Genomic DNA, 18955 nt, shown 5'->3' with positions numbered 1-18955 from the left:
CTAGCCTAGCCTAGCCTAACCTAACCTGGCCAGGCCTGACCTGTCGTGTCCCGGGTTTCCGAGCCGTGGTTGTGGCCCGGCAGCGGCTGTGCTCGAAACTTGTGGGTGCGTGTGTGTGTCGGCCGTCCCTACAAGAGTTGCCTCTGTTTTCCCTCCTCTCCTCTCCAGCATGAGTAGTGGAAGAATTTTTCTTCAGTTTTTAACTTTTTTTTTTTTTTTTTTTTTTTTTCCACTGCCGAGAGCTGTGTTATCCTTTCCAAGCCCCCAGGAGTGCAGTGACCGGCAGGCAGAGAGCGGTGAGTGCCGTGGGTTGATGCATTCACTTTGTGACCAAAAAGAGAAAAAAAATTGGGGGGAGGGAAAGGTGGGAAGAGAGGGTGGGCAAAAGCTGAGCCTGGTGAAGAGAAACAATATTTTGGTTTGACCAGCAGGTTAGAAAGAAAATTAATTGTTTGTATGACTACTCCTTGCATCGCTTTCTGATATTGTCTGTGTCTGTGGTTTAATAAGTTGAATAGCTTAAAAAACATAGGCAACTTGATGATACCAACTCAAACATAAAAATATTCCATAGTGACACAATCCTCTCCTTCCTTCCTTCCCCTGCTTTGTGCTCTTTTGTGGCATCTGTGTTGAGAAGTAGGAATACGACAGCTGTGTTCAACTTGGCTATGACTGTGAGCCACTCTTGGCAATGTAGTTGCAGCCTGGAAAGCCCCTGGAAACTTCATAGTTGTGCCCAGTGTAGCTCCCCTTCTGCCCTGTCTCCCCCTGCTGATGCATTTATGCTGTGCGTGCTGACCAGGGCGCTTGCTGCCTTTCTTTCTCCACACCTGGTTGTCCCTCTCTGCTTGTCRTCCTTCAAGGAGAACGTTCTTGGGCTGCAACCCAACCATGAGGGTGCTTTAATACTGTATGTATGTGCTGCTGTTACAGACTGGACTGATCTCTTGACAGCATGATCCCAGACTGCGTGTGGTTTAACCTGTACTCAGTTACGTTTTTAACTTTTTTTTTTTTTTTTTTCCCAGACAGGTTTTTAAAAAAGACCACAATGAAAAATTCTGAATCTGCATGAACTTCACAGCTTGCTTGGAAATGGTAATGTGCCCAGCTGCCAAGCATGAAATACAGAGTCTTGGCAAAACAGATTCTAAAGAGTTTATTTTTAGATGTGAATGCATAGCTTTAGGGTAAGATTGTTTTGTCGGAAGCACTTACTGAAATCCCACTAACTCTGTTCGTGACAGGCATGTCGTGTCATTAAGATGCAGCATCACCGTTATCTGGAAATGTGGCCCTAATTTTTCTATCTATTAGCTAAAAAATAGGCTTTATCTACTGTTAGAGGGAGAATGAAATTTATGTGTTAGAGCAGAGAGTCTCAGTGACTAAATGCATTTAGGTGCGCTAAAATGACACCTATGAAAGATAGTATGGAGGAGTAGGGGATAGTTTTCAAAATGTTTGTATAGTTGCATTTCCTAGCCAAGTCTTGGAAATAGCTATTGTTCTCTTTCTTAGTACTTTGCAATAGCTACTTGCTTATAGATATAATCAAGTTCTTTATAGATATAAGCAAGCTGAAAATCAGATTTGAGAGCATGACCAAGMTTTGTGTGTAACACATGTGCATGTGGTAAAAGTATTTTCTGGGGAAATGTTCTTTGGRTTTATGAATAGCATATATACAGATCTGTATCTTGCTTTTCTTTTTCATTCAATCACGGCAAAACTTACTGGGATCTTGTTGTTTATTATTATTATTATTAATGAAAATTTGTTTTTGGAAAGCTCTAGTAGTTGGCTGACACTCTTAACTGTTTTTACTGTCTACTTTGTAGTGTGTAACAGTGATATTGAACTGGATCTGTATCTTACTTGATTTAGATGCTGCTAGCATGAGCTGATGCACAAAACTGTCTGGGTTGTGAAGAAGACCACAGAATGCCTGCGAACAGAGAACTTGGCAAAAGACTTCCAGTTACAGATGGCTCCCCAAACACAACTTGAACATACAGTTGCTCTCACAGGAGAGGTATTTATGGTTAAATATTTGTAATAAAACAACAAAGGCAAGGATCAGATTTTAATGACATGATAGAGAAATCCAATGAAATGCAACTTCTACGGAATTAAAAAGCATTCTAGTAAAAATTCCAGCTTCTCTATTCCCTATTCCTTCCTCAGAGCAAGGTTGTTGCTGGGGCATGGTTCTGCTTTCTTTGTTACTCTTGCTTCTGTTGATATACTGGGTATGATTGTTGTCCTTTGAGTTGTTTACAGTGGGATGTTTGTAGCCTTTGCTGTGATTAGGTCCCTAGAGCCAAGCCYGGCGCAGACTGATGTTGTGCTTGTCCAAGTTCTGTCACGGTAAAGGCAGGTGGTGTGTCTCTTCCTTGTGGGCAGTAATGACTAACCACCTCRTTCAGGACCACTGAAATGGAGACATGAGCCACATGGGCTGGTAGGCTCATATGCTTATCAGCTCTCTGCTGACTGTTCAGTGTGAAAGTGGTTTGTAGAGTCATATGAGTAAAGGTTTTCACATCTAAAGGTAAGGTAAAGATAYCTAAAGATATCTTTATCTGAAGATAAAGAAGGTAAACATGTGAGAAGGGAGTAAGTGATAGAGAAGGGAGAGCATGTAAAATTTTCTGCCATTTTCACTGGTAGCATTTTTGAAGCTCAATGCTAGTGGATGAAAATATGCTCTCTCTGAATCTAAAAAAGAAAATGTTTGTATATAGAGTTTCTAAATTTTTTACAAGAGTTGTGAGCTGCTAAAAAGTATTTGCATGAAGATTTTTAATAGAGTATAAAAATTCAGTTTGTAAATGTGTAATTTATTTAAAGACTTAAAGAAGTGTGTGTGTGTGTGTGTGTGTACATGTGTGTATATAAATATGAGTAAACTTCTGTAATTAACATTCAAGATCAAATTTTAGGTTGAGGAATAGAGCAGAATGTTGTGGTCTACTGGTCAAAACTTCATCTAGTTTGAGATGTAGGAAACCTAAGTTCAAAACCAGGACAGCCAAACAGGCGTCACAGAACATTTTGATTTGTCACTCGTCTGTTTTCCCTGACAAGCATATTTCAAGAGAAACAAATGTATTGCATTAAGATACAGTAAGACGCAGTATTACAGAAGCTTTGTATRATATATAATTTATATATATCATACAGATAATGATATAAAATAGCAAGATTACAGTTTATATATATACACACACTTTGTGTGTGTATATCTAAATATATATATATAWATAAAWAAAMAAWYMWWYCWMCMAMMRMAWRCAWASWRWGTGTGTGTGTGTRTATATATACGCTTTGTATGCTTTTGGTGGTAGAATTGTTATTTTTGGCTTGTCATTAACTCAGCAGTTTGGGAAGAAATAATGATCCTGTTCTGATTCTGAGAGGCAATGACTATGAATAGAAGCAGTGATAGAATTGCATCTCCTCTGCTGTGGAGGGAAGACAAAAGATGAAATCTTATTCTGGTTGCAGCCCATGACAAAGCTTCCATCTACTTCCAAGGAGAAAGGTTTAATGTGTAGCAACCTGAGTGCACCTGAAATCTGTTGTTAAACGTCAACATCTTTTTTTTAAAAGATTAGCAAAGAGAAAACAAATGAATGAATAGTATAAAGGAGTAAGTTGGCAACTGAGTTTAGTTTGTTCCTAAATCTGTTTGTTTAGGGAGTTTTTTGTTTGTTTTTGATAGCTAACAGTATAAGCATTTTCCATTTGGTTCAATGTTATAAAAACAAACATCTAGGATGTGGTTGTCAAGCAGTGTCTATAACAACATTGTGGTTGTTTGTTAATTAAAATATTTTTGCAGAGAGAATGCAAAATTTCCCACAGTAGTGCCTGCTTAACCTTTTAGTGTGCATGTCTTATAAATGTCAATCCCCATGTGTTGATTATCAATGCTGTAAATAAAGGCTTCAGGAGAAAAATAACCTAAAAAGGAAAAAGATGTAGTTTCTCATTTACTCTCCTTTTCAAAAGGTCTTACAAGTCCTGAGACTTTTTGATATCAACCTAATGCATGATCAGTGTATACAAGTTCTATTTTTTTAACAACCCCAATATTTAAATCTAGTCTCTGAACTCCTGTAACACTACGTATCTTCAGTGATCAACAAGAAAACAAGCATTTTTTTTTCTTCTTTCCATTACTATAGTAAAGCAAAACCATAGCATAGATTTATTCGATTATAGAACTTTAAGGAGTTTCTTAAATTAGGGAAACATCATTTCCAAAGTGATGGAAATGTCTTCTCAAGAGATACTCAAAATATTTCTACTTAAAGTAACATGTACTTCAAGAGTCTCTAAGGAGAGGCCAGCTATGCTCAACGTGCCCTTGGAGAAACCTCAGCAGATGAAGTTGTGAATGTATGTAATGAAGTGATACTGGACAATCTCCTATGTCATGTCATGTCTCTCACTTCCAAGTTTTCATGGCAAGACAGATTTTTTTCTCAGGAAGGTTCTTCAGTGACCTATCTGTAAGATGCTAAGCTAAGGCAACAGCTGAGAGCATCTGTTCTGTGGGGAAGGATGGGGGCTGAGTTTAGGAGCAGGCCTGAATTAAACATCTTAGAAAGTCTTGTAAGAAACAAAGAAAGGTTCTGTGAAAGCACAATGAAAACTAGCAATGCTCACACTTGAAAGAAAGGGCTCAAACCTGGAATGGCTGGATGAGCTCTATTTTGTAAAATCTAAGGTATTAGGCCCTTTAGAGAAGGCTGCCATCTAAAGTGGAACAAAAGTACTGTGCTGCTATTTCTAGCTACTCTTTCAGCCCTTATTTTCCCACTTGTTTGCACATTATGGTCAAGTGATAATTGCAACAGTTATACTGCGAGAGTGTTCTGGAGCTATTTGTGGTTTCAAGTGTCAAAGCAAGCCAGGCTCAGTTCTAAAAGTAAAGCTGGAGTGTGTAACTGCTTATACAACATCAGACTTGCATAAATATTTTTCCGTATTGCTTTCCTCCCTGTTTATTTTGGTTACTTTTTCTGTTTCCTGTTTATAAATTACTCCCATGTAGAGAGAGATGTAAGGCTAAGTATGGCTATGGCAGAATAGCTATACTGGGCTGTAAAGCAATGAGCCCATAGTCACTGTAATCAGGGTCATCTCCTTGTTTTACAACGTGCCAATGTGGTAGGAATGGCAGGCAGAAGAGTATAAGCAAACTTAATTTTTATGCCACCTATCAGAGTTTGTTCAAATAACAAATTCCAATATTATGTATTTATTACCAAATTTAACAATAAAAGTCTGACTTTTACATATGGAATAACTGTTTAGTCCAATCTGTTTAGAGGATCTCCTCCCTATCCTCAGAGAAGATGTTGGGCAATTGCTTTGTGTAGCAGATAGATCTGAAAGCACAATCTGTCTTAATCTTTTTATCCCTTTAATATATATTTTCTTATTATGCCTTTCCTGTGATCATAACTTAATTTCATGCTTTAACTTTGTTCATGTTATTGTGCAAATGAGAAGAAAGATGGCTCTCTGTGACAATATTATACTTGTTTTGCAGTTCAAAGACTACTTCCTGTTTTGCAGAAAAAAATCCCAGTACCAGGGCAGTGCTACATGCCATTGAATGAATGATTACTAAATGTTCACATCATGACACTTGGTAAGGATTCTGCACAATCTGTTCTGCGTGGTCTTTAGCCAGATCCCCTAACTGAATTTATAAAAGGCAAGAAAAGACATCTGTAAATTAAATAACTTCAAGCAGAGTGTTTAACAACACAGCAATAGCTTAACATCGACACAAGGATAGTCAGGACTGCGAGTAACTAACATTTGGTCTCTTGTGATCAGACTTAAATATATTATATTGTCTCTTAAAAACAATATCAAAGAGAAGCAAGAATTGCTGCAGACCCCTAGGTCTTATAAATGTGAAATTTACTCATCAACTATACCACTCGCATACTGTGCTTTTAAGAATTAACCGTATTTCTTGTTCAGTGAAGGAAAGCTCAACTTCTACAGGCTGGATTTCTCCCCTTCCCCTCCTCTCCTATGGTAAGACAAGTTACTGCCCCTTGTTACGATCAGATGTCATAGTATGTTCTTTCATGTATGGCAGAAAGTTTGTACAAGCCATGCAAATCAAGAAAATATCTGGTTTGCAAACAAGTTACAAATGAGCCATGTTATATGAGCCATGTTATATTTATTTTCCTCTCACTRTCAAGCTCTCCCAGTTGAGGAAGACAGTCCTTAATAAGTAAGAAAGTACTGACTGTTTTTTGCAGTTTGCCTCAAAACATTTCCTCTAGCTTACTGCTTCAGTGGAAGCATGAGAGCTTCTGTATATTCACAAGCAAAAAAACATTCTTTTAAAATGTAGTATCCATGGCCAAGAGGGCAAGGATTCCCTTCAAAGCCAGCTAATTGCAGTTGCATAACTGGTCCCCAACATCATGAGTAACAGTACACAGACAATTTCCTCCACTTCACCTGTGTTGAGTGGACAGATGTGTAACTTCCACAGTAATATTTGACCCGGAACCCTGTGCTCTAGGTGTCCCTGCTGGAGCAGGAGGTTGGACTAAATGATCTCGAGAGGTCCCTTCCAACCTCAACCATTCTGTGATGCTGTGAATGGGATAAAGGGCTTGATTCCTTTCTGCTGCAAGAAACAGCTCCCACCCAGTCATGCTTGCAGAACTTAGTAGCACTGTCAATGAACAGAAACCCTCTGAGGGTGCCTAGAAGGTCAAATCCATCTTCTCTGCTACTGTCTTACMGCAGTATTGGAGTATGCACTACACAAGATGCTGTGTTTTAGGGGAAAAGCTGRTGTGCTGGAGGAATCCCTTCTCTGAATGTAGACTGTTTATGTTTTCTTGGAAGGAGACCTTTATGTGAAAAATTTCCATCTTATCACTTCTTCAATTTTGCATGTTTTCATTCCTCATGTGTTCAGGCTGGGTAACAGACTTTTTTTTTAAGTTTTCACTGAAATTTATCCAAATGTCTAACAAATTCTTCATTGTTAAAAGACAAGCATTAATGAGGGACAGTCTGCTAATTCTGATACTGGSTCAAAATTGCAGGTTTTGGAGGAGCGCTACAAGGTTTTGAAGGAATTCGTGGCTTATAAGGCTTGGAGAGAAAGAGAACAAGGAATTCTGAGTGGGGGTGGCAATATGAAGTAGAAGAATAGGGGAGGAAGTAAAATGAAGATTATGACAAGGACAGAGTATCTTTTAGCTTTTTGTCAGAAGGCAGCATAGGTGAAGTGTGAGTCTGTCCTAGCCTTTCACCAGCCCCTCCTGGCATTCTAAGCATTCTAGCTTGTCTGTTATCTCACAATATAATTCAATTCTGAGATGATTCCATAGTATATTCAACTTGTTACAAATGTCCATGAACTGGACTGACCTTTATATATCTCTTTTTTTTGGTACAGTGAACAAAGTAAAAGGATTCCATGTTCCCCACAAACATAATTCTGGAAGTATATTTACCTGTATGCCATAACTTCATAGTCTTTGAGTACTAATCTTCAAATGTGTGTGCACTGGCAGGACAATCTATTCTAAATTCTTCATTTAGTAAATCAATGAAAGGAGTCTTCCCTCGAAAGTGGAGTCAAACCTAGAACCTGAAAGGGTGCATCAGGGTCCATGGATGCAACTGTTTGGATGCAGCCAGTTGCTTAGTGGGGTATAATGAGGGAAAATACTCCCCTTTTTYTTTTTTTTTTTTTTCTAATTTCTCTAAAATGACATAATTTACATGTATTAAAGATTCACATCAAATATATGAACTAAATTGAATTGTTTCTCTCCGCTAAGACTGCTTTGTTTTATGTTTTCCTGATTTGAGAAGCAAGTGTAGTAGAAGGCTGGACATACTCCTGTCGAGTCTAGCCTGCAGCTGCTGGATAGAGTATCCTTCAGGGAAGTGGGTCATTCATTTCTGGGATTTAAGCTGGGAAAGGAGGTACTTTAGTTCTACAGACATTTAGCTTCTATGTCTCTCTGTCGTACTTCATTAAAAAAATTATGAACATCCGAAAGTGTCAAATCCACTGCAATGGATTTGAAATAAATGTGTTGACTTTTTTTTTTGTCTATCAGTGATCAGAAACATTGAAATGCTCAAGCTGTGCAATTGTTGCAGATAAGCATCTGCAGTGATGCAATAGTCTGTGCCAGTAATTTTGCAAGGGTCGCTGCTGTGGCTGCTGGAGGCCATTGAAGCCACTGCACGTAAACTAATTCTTATTGACAATCTGGATTTTTGACAACCAGATGGTAGCCACAGTAAATTACTGTGGTCACCCTTAAAGAAATACTTGAGGCGTCTAAAGGATGTAAGAGTCAGATGGAGCCCTGCAGTGTAAGAGAATGTCCCTTTAGGGTGAGGTGGCAGATGAGTAAGTGTTTGCAGATTATAATGCTGAGTTCAGATGTCTGGATTTCGCTAGAAATCTGCTTGAAGAACACATGACTGTTTTGCTTCTGGATAGAAGAGGTGCTGCACATTCCTAGACAYGCAGAAACCAGTTGTTTGCGCCCCTCTGGGGCACAAAACAATTATCACTCAAATGAAATCAGAGACCATAGAAATTAATTTGGCACAGGTTGCAGTGGGTTCAGTTTTGCTTGTCTGAATAAGATTTATGTTTAATTTTCATAGCAAGTTTGTGTGTAGTGCTATGATAATAAATCATGTATATATACATAAAAGTCTATATTTAGTAGTCTTTGCTCTTTCTGATACTCTTTTTTAATTTAATCTGATAAAATTAAAATGGAATCAAATTTGCATGGTCCTACAGGATAGTTCATTTCTATTTGTGTTTTGATCCTGTGAGTGACTCAACAGGATTAAACTCATGCTAAAAATCCCTTGTTGCTCTTCCCTGATTTTCATTCTAAATATTTAAGATGGTAAAATTTCTATTTCTCATTCCGCCAAACTAGAAGAAAGTCAAATTAGGCAAAAGCATCTCAAACATGATTGTTACTGTTTTTTTTGTTTTTTTTTTTTTGTAAAGGCATACCATTACTTTTTATTCATTCAATCTAGGAAATCATTAACATTTTGGAATTTTGAAAGTCAGAAAAGATGGAATTTGATGAAATCAGGTCATACCATTACTTTTTATTCATTCAATCTAGGAAATCATTAACATTTTGGAATTTTGAAAGTCAGAAAAGATGGAATTTGATGAAATCAGGTGAAAATTTTGAGTGAGCAGGCCTGCAGAATCAATGGAGAGTTTATGGAAAGCTGTTAAGTTTTTAGAAAGAGAACATATGATCTTTCCAACTACAGTAACATCTAATATTGCATTGTCTGCGTGAGTATCTGTGAACTTAGAGGCTGTGAAATTGGGAAGCTTGTAGTGCTGAAAGGTACTAAGCACGGCTGTCTTCCAGCAACTGCACAGTTGTCCCAATACCTGTCCTTTCTTATACCAAATAACTGTTTTCTCAAGAAAAGGTTTCTGCATGCTTTATCCTSATCAGTTGGTTGAATTATTAGAAGTACGACATGCAAAGAAACGTTCTGTACAGAGTGTACGGTATGGAAATTTGAGGAATAAATTTGAAAAAAATGAAAGCCCTACCATCATTGCTGAAAATTAAAGAAAAGCAAACATAAAAAAAAMCCCAACTTTATTATATTTTCATGCTGACAGTCTGTGAGGTTTTTTTCCTGAGCATCAGGAGGTAACTTAAATGCAGTATAGCATAAATAATAAATCAATAGTTGATTTTACTTGAAAAATAGTATAGTTGTTTTAAATAAGTTTGGTACATCATTTTGTCTTGCAATTATAGTTAATAATTTCTATAACTATATTCTCTAACAGCCAACAAATGTGTATTTGATATAACAAAGAATGTTTATTAATTTTTTTATAGACTCTTTTGTTGTTCTCAGGATGTAGGTAATAATTCATAGGTATAAATGACTGTAAATTTGAAAAATAGCCTGTTCTGAAGGATTTTGGTTTTTTTAATGCACCTCCGAGAAAAAGGAAGTACCMTGTTGTGTGGTGCTACTCAGTTTGGCATTGCTGCCTACTGCCTAAAGCAGTTAATTGTCTTCAGGGTAGGTCTGGTCCCAGCACTCAGAACATTTTATGCTTTCATATTAAACAGCAACTGAGAAGAGAACTGTGAAACTTGAGGTGAGTGTCCTCCCTGCTAGACTGTGTTGTCTGGCTTGCTTGCACTCCAGCTGTCATTTTGGCAGGTTAACAGCCAAATTTATTCTCTTACCCTGCAGCTTTTTAGAGCAAAGCACTGTCTTTGGGAGTGGGAAATACTGATTATTAAGTGTAGATACTGCAGAATCCAGTAACTTGCACAAAAACTCCTGTTAATTGCTGCACCTGCCTATAGTTCTGCCCCAGAAAGTAGCGGGTGGCTGTATAGGCTTCTGCTAGTTGTTTGCTTCTAAGAGTAGCAGAATGCCCTGAGYAGTCATTGCTGCTGGGAGAAAGACACTTTGCTTAGGGCTATATGTAGTTTTTCTAGTTGGATGCTTAGCTTCTGATCTTACTTTTAGGAAAGGTTCCAGGCATACTAGGTATAAGAAATGTAACTGTTGATGAGAATACTTTAAAAACAAATTTAAGTCACTAATTAAAGTGCAGCAATTATAACTTCTGGTAGCACATAGATTTCAAGATGGTTTAAGCTAAATCTGTTTCTGAGGCAGTGATTCCTTCTTTAGTGTCTTGACAGATTTAGGACTAAAGCGACCTTAATGGTATATGACTGAACATTTATTCCAGAAAGCCTGTTGACTTTCCAGGTTACTGCCAAGTAAAGCATATTCAAAAAGTTTTCATTTTTGAGATAGAGCTTCTTGTGACTACAGGCTTAGCGTTGACAGAAAAAACACAAGTGGAATACCAGACACCGATTATTGTGCTCTTTTTACTTTCATCACTAGAATATTACTTTTATTCATGTTCTTCAGAACTTATTTGCCTTTGGGTTTTACGATACTAATCAGGAGCTTTACTAAACAGCTGTCAGTGTAAAACTAATTTGWTTGTCAGAAGCTTCAAGGTTCACGCTGCTCAGTGTATGATATATAAATTGYGTCAAGCAATTTCTAGGAACACGTTTTAAATGCTTCTCCATACACAATGTGCATTATGTGTTTGATTAATATGTGAAATGAATTACTTGAAACATGTTGTATTACTGAACATGTTGTATTCTGAATTCTCTCAGTTCTGACTGAATTCTCTCAGTTCTGACTGATTCTGACTGGTTTGTGGTGTGACGGGGGCTTCTGACCTCAAAGAAGAGCAAAAGGACTATAGCTTTCAAAGAAAAACATAAGGGCTTCTCAGACCTTCTTAATTTTTTTTTTTAATGTGATAAACATACTTTTTTATCTTAGTTTTAGAACCAAATCTAAATTTCTTTGACTGTGGAGAAGTTGATGTAATATCAGCTTTAGGACTGTGTTTGGGTACATGTAGTATGTGCAATATACTTTAGAAAGRTTTTTGGGGAGGTGATGTGAGAAAGGAAGGAGACTTTGAAGTAAAAGGGTTTATATGACACACCTTTCCAGACATGCCAGGTTTTACCTAAATGTCCGTYGTGGTCATTGGTCTTTCTATTAAGWTTTTATTTATTTTCTAATGGCTAGTAACACCAAAGAGATGCAGCCAAGCTGTAAAGAAAAGAAAATAAAACTTTTTAAAGAGATTGTCAACTTATTTAACACAAGAACAAGTAAAGCATTACTCCTGCATGTTACTCTTTTCATTTTGAAGTCCTTTAACRGGATAAAACAGAGTGCCAGAGCTCTACCTTCAAGGTTTGCGTGAGCTTCCATTAATGTACTCCTGATTTCTGTTTGCTACTGCTCTGGATGTGGTTAATTATCTTGAGTATTAAGGAAGTACAACCGTCCTATAGAATATGTTGTGCTGTTGCCCAATACATGTGATAGCTGCTGACTTTTAAGATATCTAATCATAATAGTATATTTTGATTCTGACTTATTGTTTACTTTGTGTAAACAATGTGTATTGTTGTGTAAACTTGTGTATTGTTTACTTAAAGTATTTGAGTGTCTAAAGTTTGATCATAATATTCTACTTAATGATAACAGGCAGAGATAATATGGACTTGTTAAAACTTCTTAAAGTTCTATGTCTAACAGAAGAGTTAATACCATCAATATAAAAGAAATAATGTCTTGGCACAGATGCACATCCCTTTAATCAAGTTTCCTAAACAAAATATTGATTTTTTTTTTCTCAAACAGATATATGTCACTGGTACACACATGTGTGGTCTTATCCTGTTTCTAAAAAATAATTTAATTGATAAGGAAATGCATCAGTTATTAGCTCAGTTTCTTTAAAAACAAAACAGAGGTGTCAYTGTCTATTCAGTAACACTGATCATTAGTTCAGTTAAAACAGTACTGAAAAAATGAAATACAAAACTATCAAAAATTCTTTCAGTGACAAAATTTAGCTAGCACAGCCATACATGCATTAGCTTTTCTTCTCATAGGAAAAAAAAGTATTTTTATATACTCTCAAATTAATTAATGCTAGTTCAGAAAAAGGCAAATAAAAGAATAAAGRGAAGACAAACTAAACATCTTTAACATATATTATGTACAACAATCTGCTCTTAGCCCACTCTTAGGAGAAAGCCTTACCTTCAATACTTCAACAGTTGCAACCAGCAAAAATATTTAACCTTTCACGAGAGTGGTCCAACACTACTTTATGACCTTTTCCAGTGTTCTGGTTTGATTACAGCAGCATTCCCACAGATGGAGGGAAGAGGACATTTGTTTATGTCTTCTTTCCAAGAACTTCTTGGGAAGAGGAAATGTTCTCAAAGCTGTGATCTCTATGTTATGAGTAAGGTAGAAAGTATGCTTTTTCTTTTTTCTTTTTTTTTTTTTTTTTAAATCAGTCATGTTTTTCACAGTTAATTTCACTGATTTAGTATCTCCTGTTTGTCAAGAGTTAGGAAACATCTTGAGAAACACTGATGTGTAATTGTGAGATTTAAGGGTAGGACACCTCTTCTGTGACCTTCTCTGTCCTCTTGCAAATACACACTCTCTTCCTCCCAGATTCCTTAGGGATTTTTCAACACTTACACGATTCTGTGTGGTCAATGCTTCAAAAATACATATTGTGCAATAATAATTTGGCTTTAAGCCGTTTGCAGTTATATTTATCTAATGTAACTGAGTAGCAGGAAATAAGTCTACAAACCACCAACAGAATTTGATTAAAAATACATAATACAGAGGTCCACAACTGAAGTATCCATTTTTAAAAGGAGATAAGATTTCTCATTTTGTATTTCAGAAGAAGAGATTTCACATGTCTTAAAAATATATTTTGTGCTATACTGAGTTTAAAAAGGCATTTTATTCAAGTATTTGCCCTTTGAAGTACCCRGACTCTTTGATACTAGAGGAGCTCACCAAATAGAGTTAAATACTCACRTTCTCCCAGAAATAAAGCATGATGTCTTCACAGCACTCTGAGCTTCATAGTTTTAGGGTGAGCTAGAACTTAAGTGTATGTCTCAACTCAGCCTCTATCTCTTCCTTTGAAGTCATAATATAAGATGTATGAGAAGAAAGACTTATCCCTCATGTTATCGCAGGGAGGAGATGGGGAAATAAATTTGTATTTGTGGTCTTGTGTGTGAACACTTGCACAGTGGTTTGTCCTGCTTTTCAGCTTATTCAAAAGAAATGTCCCATCTTTGTCTGGCAGATGCCCGCCTGCAGCTCACACTGCACCTTGCACTGCTGGTCRTAACTGAGTGTTAGATAGTTGAAGGTGCTTTTAGGCTGCATCTTCCATGCTGTGGATCTAGTCAGGTGTCATCTTGTTGTCGTCCTACCTTCTACCTAACAACCTGTTTTATTTTGACACAATTAAGGTCCACATGTTTTCCTTTCGCAAGAAATAGGTGTGGAAGGATCTCTCTCAGATAGCTTTTCTGTCCATCTGAGACAGAATACTGTGCATAGTATCGCATATGTGAATAGRGGGGTTTCATGATATTTATGCCTTTACTGTGAACAATGTTTTGGAAACCTTGATCTTGTTCAGCTGTACAACAAACTAATGTAGATTCTTTTGCATGTAGTATATTCCCTGATAGAAAAAATAGCTTAGAGCAATTGATGATCAACAGAAAGAAGCAGAAGAAATACACATAGCAGATGGCAACCTGCTGGGATAGTATCAAACAAGTGAAAATGTCAGTGTGTGATTCAGAGCTAAGAGCTGAACAATCAGATAGTGTTAGAACAGTCCATCAGATTATGAATGACTGGATGAAACATGTCCTCTTTTTTTAGGAAAGTTAAAGAAAAAGAACCTTTTTTTTTTAAACCTAGATGGGAAACAAGAAAACATGGCTAAAAGATGCAAAATGCTGCAACAAGATAGCTATCAGATCCATCATCTTGTAGAAGTAATAGATATATTATTTAAATGACCATCTGGTTTTATGTTGTAAAGCGTATTTCTGGCATTGACTATTATTCATAACTGCACTTTATCAATCATTATGATGTGAGCAGTCTAGTTATGGCTGAGTGAGCCACAACTAGATTTTTGGTGGGGGGATATGGGATAAATATTTGACTATTAATATTCAGATTTGCTGGGATGTTTTTGCTAATTACTTGTGTAATTATACAAACCACTTAAGAGTTATTTAAGACTGACATGTATGAAGACAAATAGGGAGAAGCCAGAATAATCTTTGCAACATTTGAAGAGCACTTTAGTATTTCTTTTAAGTTAGAAGATTGGGAATGACAGACTAGTGCAGTAATGATAGTTCTGCTATCTCATTTTTGTATGGAAACATAGAAGCAGGGAAAAGGATAGTCTCTCTGAGCCACTTTTGCTATGTTTTCTTAAAAAAACACTTTTATTTCTAGTGTAAGATGCATATGACTTCTTCTGTTTATCAACATTAAACAAAAATCCGACTTAGATGATCATGAAGAGAGTGGCAGATGTTACCATCAAAGTCCTGGAGTGCAGAAATCCTTTTTCTATCTATGCTTATCTCTGTTCAGGTGACCAGTCAGCATTTATGAAGTCTTGTCTTTTCTGTGACTGTGGTATAATATGAAGGGCTATTTCATGCTGATGAAGTTTGTGAGCAGCCTCCCACGACTGAACRTTTTAAAGAGTAGACAAGCATAGTCTTAACCACGGCTATTGAGTGAGATGTTGACCCTATAGATATTCTAGTGAATATATTTTCTGTGTTGATGTCAGTTCCTTAACAGAGTTAGCAATAGCTTGGGACTGTTCAAATATGGATACAAAAGTTAGGATTTAATGCTTATTAAATGATCCCGTCTTTCAAACATTCTCAGCCAGTTGTTTTTGTATATATGTTGCCCTATGTTCCAGTATAGTTATTTTGAGTCGCAGGGTGAACTTAGTGGAATTATTTGAATTTAAAACAGCCTAAATTAGTTAAGAGTAGGTGGAAAGGCACTGCAGCTGAAGTGATTCTCCCTAATACTAAAATAAATTCTTATTTAACTATAACATTAGGATCAGTACCTGCTTATGAGAGACCTTTATTTGGATTGCTTTGGGTAATGCACTGATTTGTAAATAAAATTACCCTGCTATCTAGCATGGGATGGAAATTCAACTCATGTTTTTAATCTGATATCCTAACAAATCAAAATGTTCTCATCAGATTCAGTGAAATTACCACAAGATTCTGTGGTTTAAATTTGTATTTCTATCTCTTTGATCCAAACCATATTGAAGAATTAGCTAGGAAAATAAATGTAGCATTCTATCTTTAATTTATTAGGTTCTCTGAAGTGGCTTGGATTCAAGTTTTCCTACTCTCATGCTTATTCCAGATAGGCAAAGAAAAAACCTTTCCAAGTATTATTTTCATCCTGATGAATGTATTTTTAAATGGTTTTCTGATTTTTTTTTCTTGAGACATTAAAGAGATTTGTAGAATGAGAGCTATTTCCAGCTCAGCCTTGTGTATTTGAAACTGTTAAATACTGAGGTAGTGAGAAGGGAGCTCTCTAGTTTGCTGTGTGCAAGCTTCCTAATACACTTCAGCATCATTTTTTATGTGATTAGATACCAAAAAACTAAGTTCATTACATTATTTGGACTATTTTGTTCACCAGCTAACCATAAAAAATTATTTATTTTGCATGTGACAAATACASTAGCAAAAGCACAGTATTATTTGCAATGAAACAAATCCTCCACTACAATTTCTTATTGATGGACAATTCATCAGGTATCCCTGTTGTTTAATATACAAAGTTGTTGTTCTGCCATGTATGATATTTTTCTTCCAAGATAATTTTACTCTGTTCAGTAGAAATTGTCTGAAAAATTGAATGTCATTAAAGATATCTGTGTCTGTAAAGCACAAGTTAGCTGCCTTTCAGACTTCTGAGGTTGAAGTTATSAGAATAAAATGTGCTTCGTTTGAGATATGTTGAACTCCAAAATCAGTCCTTTTTCTGTGAAATCATGATCAGTGACAGATCTTATTACCTGTATTTTATCAGGGGAAGCAAGTAGAATTCAGAAAAAGATTTAAAATGAGATTTCTTTTTCAATTTGATACAGACAATCTGTATGTTCATCTTGATAAGGTAATGGGGGATGTCAGAAAAGCGTGTTTACTTGTAATCTTTCAGTACTAAATCTAATGAGATTGTGATGTACACATTCAAATATTTATGCTTTTGTCATAAAAGGTAGAATTTTAGCAGTTAAATATGAAAAGATTTCATATTTAGAAATATGAAGTCTAGCATCTAGACAACTTTACAGTAATGAGAAAAGTGATGTAAGAAGCCAAAAGAATGGAGTTATTAAAAGAGTATGAATGAATTATTTTCTGTGCCATTATTTGTTCTTGTGATTCAAACACAGAGAGCATGGTAGGTCCTTTGGGTGTTTCAGAGATATTGCAAATGCAGCATGTTAAACTCTCTGTAATGAGTACACCCCCGCCCCTTTTTTTTTTATCTATTGAATCAGATTAATAGCTTTCACTACCACGTTTCATTAAGTTCTTTATAGCTCTACTTTATTGAGCGCTCTTCCCCTCAAGGCAAATGAAGGGACTGAGATACTGGAAAAAGAAAAGTGCAGGAATCTGCAAAGCTACTTGTTTCATTTGCTTGTAGTCTGAAAAAACTACTTCAAAGTTGGATTTTTTGGGGGGCAATTATAACGTTAGAATATTTTGAATGTTATACTCTTAATTTGGACTGTGAAGTGTTTATAGTTTTAATTAAAAACAACAAAAAAGTTAAAAATAATAAAGAATTTCATATTCCTTTTGTTTTTGAAATTGTAAATGCCGTATGTTAACATTCAGATGAAGAGTATTTCTAATCTTAAAATAATCCCAAAGCAAAATAATCCTTGCAGTTTCATTTTAGGCTTATTCTTACCAGTAATTTTGTGCATTAATTAAAATCATTGAGTAAAAATGCAGAAAGCCCGAAAATCCCAATTCAGGACATTAGAAAGCTGTGCGTTAGCTGTGCGTTGTACAAGAGACAGCAGCAAAAGACTAGATTCCACAGCAAGGCAGTTTCACCTAGTTATMTCCTCAGTTAGATCTTGAGCTAAAGCTTATCAGTGTGTGAAGCTGTATGATAAATCAGTATTATAAAGTTCTGTTAATCTCAAGAAGTATTTTTTCATAGGCAAATTAAGAATCTGCATATTTGATTTTTTTCGCATAGTATTTTGCATAGCATGTCTGTTGCCTGGGAAGAGCACTATCAACAGTTAGCTATGAAATAGGTAAAAGCTTGGATTTTGATTTAGCTTTTGAGWAGGTGAATTATTTGGTATGCTTTCTAGCCAGTGGTGGTGTAAGAYTTGGAAAAAAATAATGATTCAAGGACAAAGAACTTCTATTGCCTCATGTTAGGCCAACCCCTTGCATCCATTTATCTGTTATATAGCAAAAGCTTGTTTTTACCAAATGTTGTTGACACTTTTATTTGTACTTTCTGTTTCAGAGCAGCAGTGGTGATTGGACTAAAACCCAGTGGAGACAGATTAATGTGAAACAGATGGATATAGAACTCGAAGGTTTGCCAAGGCAGGTTCCATAGCTGACTGTGYCTACAATTTATCTGTCTTGATGCCACCCCTTTCTCTCTCTTCCCACCCACTTTGATGTTTCAGTGGATTTGTTGCTCATGTTCAAACTGAATATTCAGGAATGTGTTTTGGTTTGGGAGCTCTTCTTTAAAATTTTATTCTTCTGGCTGAGTTTTCAGTCTCTGTGGAGATACATGGTAAAACCAGGCTGTCACTTCTCTGAATTGAGGCAGTATATAAAAGAATAAGGAGGGTAGGATTTTATGTCAGACCCTGCAACATGAAAGTCATTAGTTTTATAGACAAGTGGGATTTGCAGAGGCTTCTCTGCTGTGCTCTTGGACATAGTTCCATAGTGTTGGGAGGTTCAGCAAAGATATTTTTAAAGAGAAGATGCTTTCTGTGCTYGAAATACTTACAGTGTCTTTTATACAGTAGTCCTACAGAAGACAAAGAGGAAGAGAGAAATTTGAAGCAAAAATAAGAACTAAGGCCCTCAGCCTGTTTGCAGGTCCCTAAAGGAATGCTGTGATTCACAGATAGCTCAGTGTATGCAGGGTAGAAAGTCTTGAACCTAATGGATAAGACTTATCTTCTTCATTACACATTCATTTCATTTTGAAGTAAATAAGTTTCACTATATACCCCACTAGTGTTGCTGCAAGAGAAGAATCAAGCCTACAGTAGGTCTCTTCACTTAAATTGCTTCAAAATGTTGAGACTCCACTCAGTCATTTGCTGCATGCAATACCACAGACTTAAGATATGATAAGAATGGGA

General features: G+C 36.3%; 1 long non-coding RNA gene across 2 annotated transcripts; it reads left to right on the top strand.

The window, feature by feature from the left end:
• Positions 1-223: 223 nt before the first annotated feature.
• On the top strand, positions 224-18165 carry LOC112942431. Of its 2 annotated transcripts, XR_003248381.1 has the most exons (5): positions 224-296; positions 1032-1101; positions 1891-2038; positions 5570-5671; positions 18091-18165. It is a non-coding gene; the product is annotated as an uncharacterized LOC112942431 (long non-coding RNA). The 2 variants fall into 2 exon arrangements; XR_003248382.1 differs by lacking the exon at positions 5570-5671.
• The last annotated feature ends 790 nt before the right edge of the window (positions 18166-18955 follow it).

The sequence above is a fragment of the Nothoprocta perdicaria genome, unplaced genomic scaffold, assembly GCF_003342845.1.
Source record: "Nothoprocta perdicaria isolate Ctin4 unplaced genomic scaffold, notPer1 scaffold_128, whole genome shotgun sequence".
In the NCBI taxonomy this organism is placed as follows: domain Eukaryota; kingdom Metazoa; phylum Chordata; class Aves; order Tinamiformes; family Tinamidae; genus Nothoprocta; species Nothoprocta perdicaria.
The sequence above is the reverse complement of the archived record's forward strand: the minus strand, read 5'-3'. Positions and strand labels throughout refer to the sequence as shown.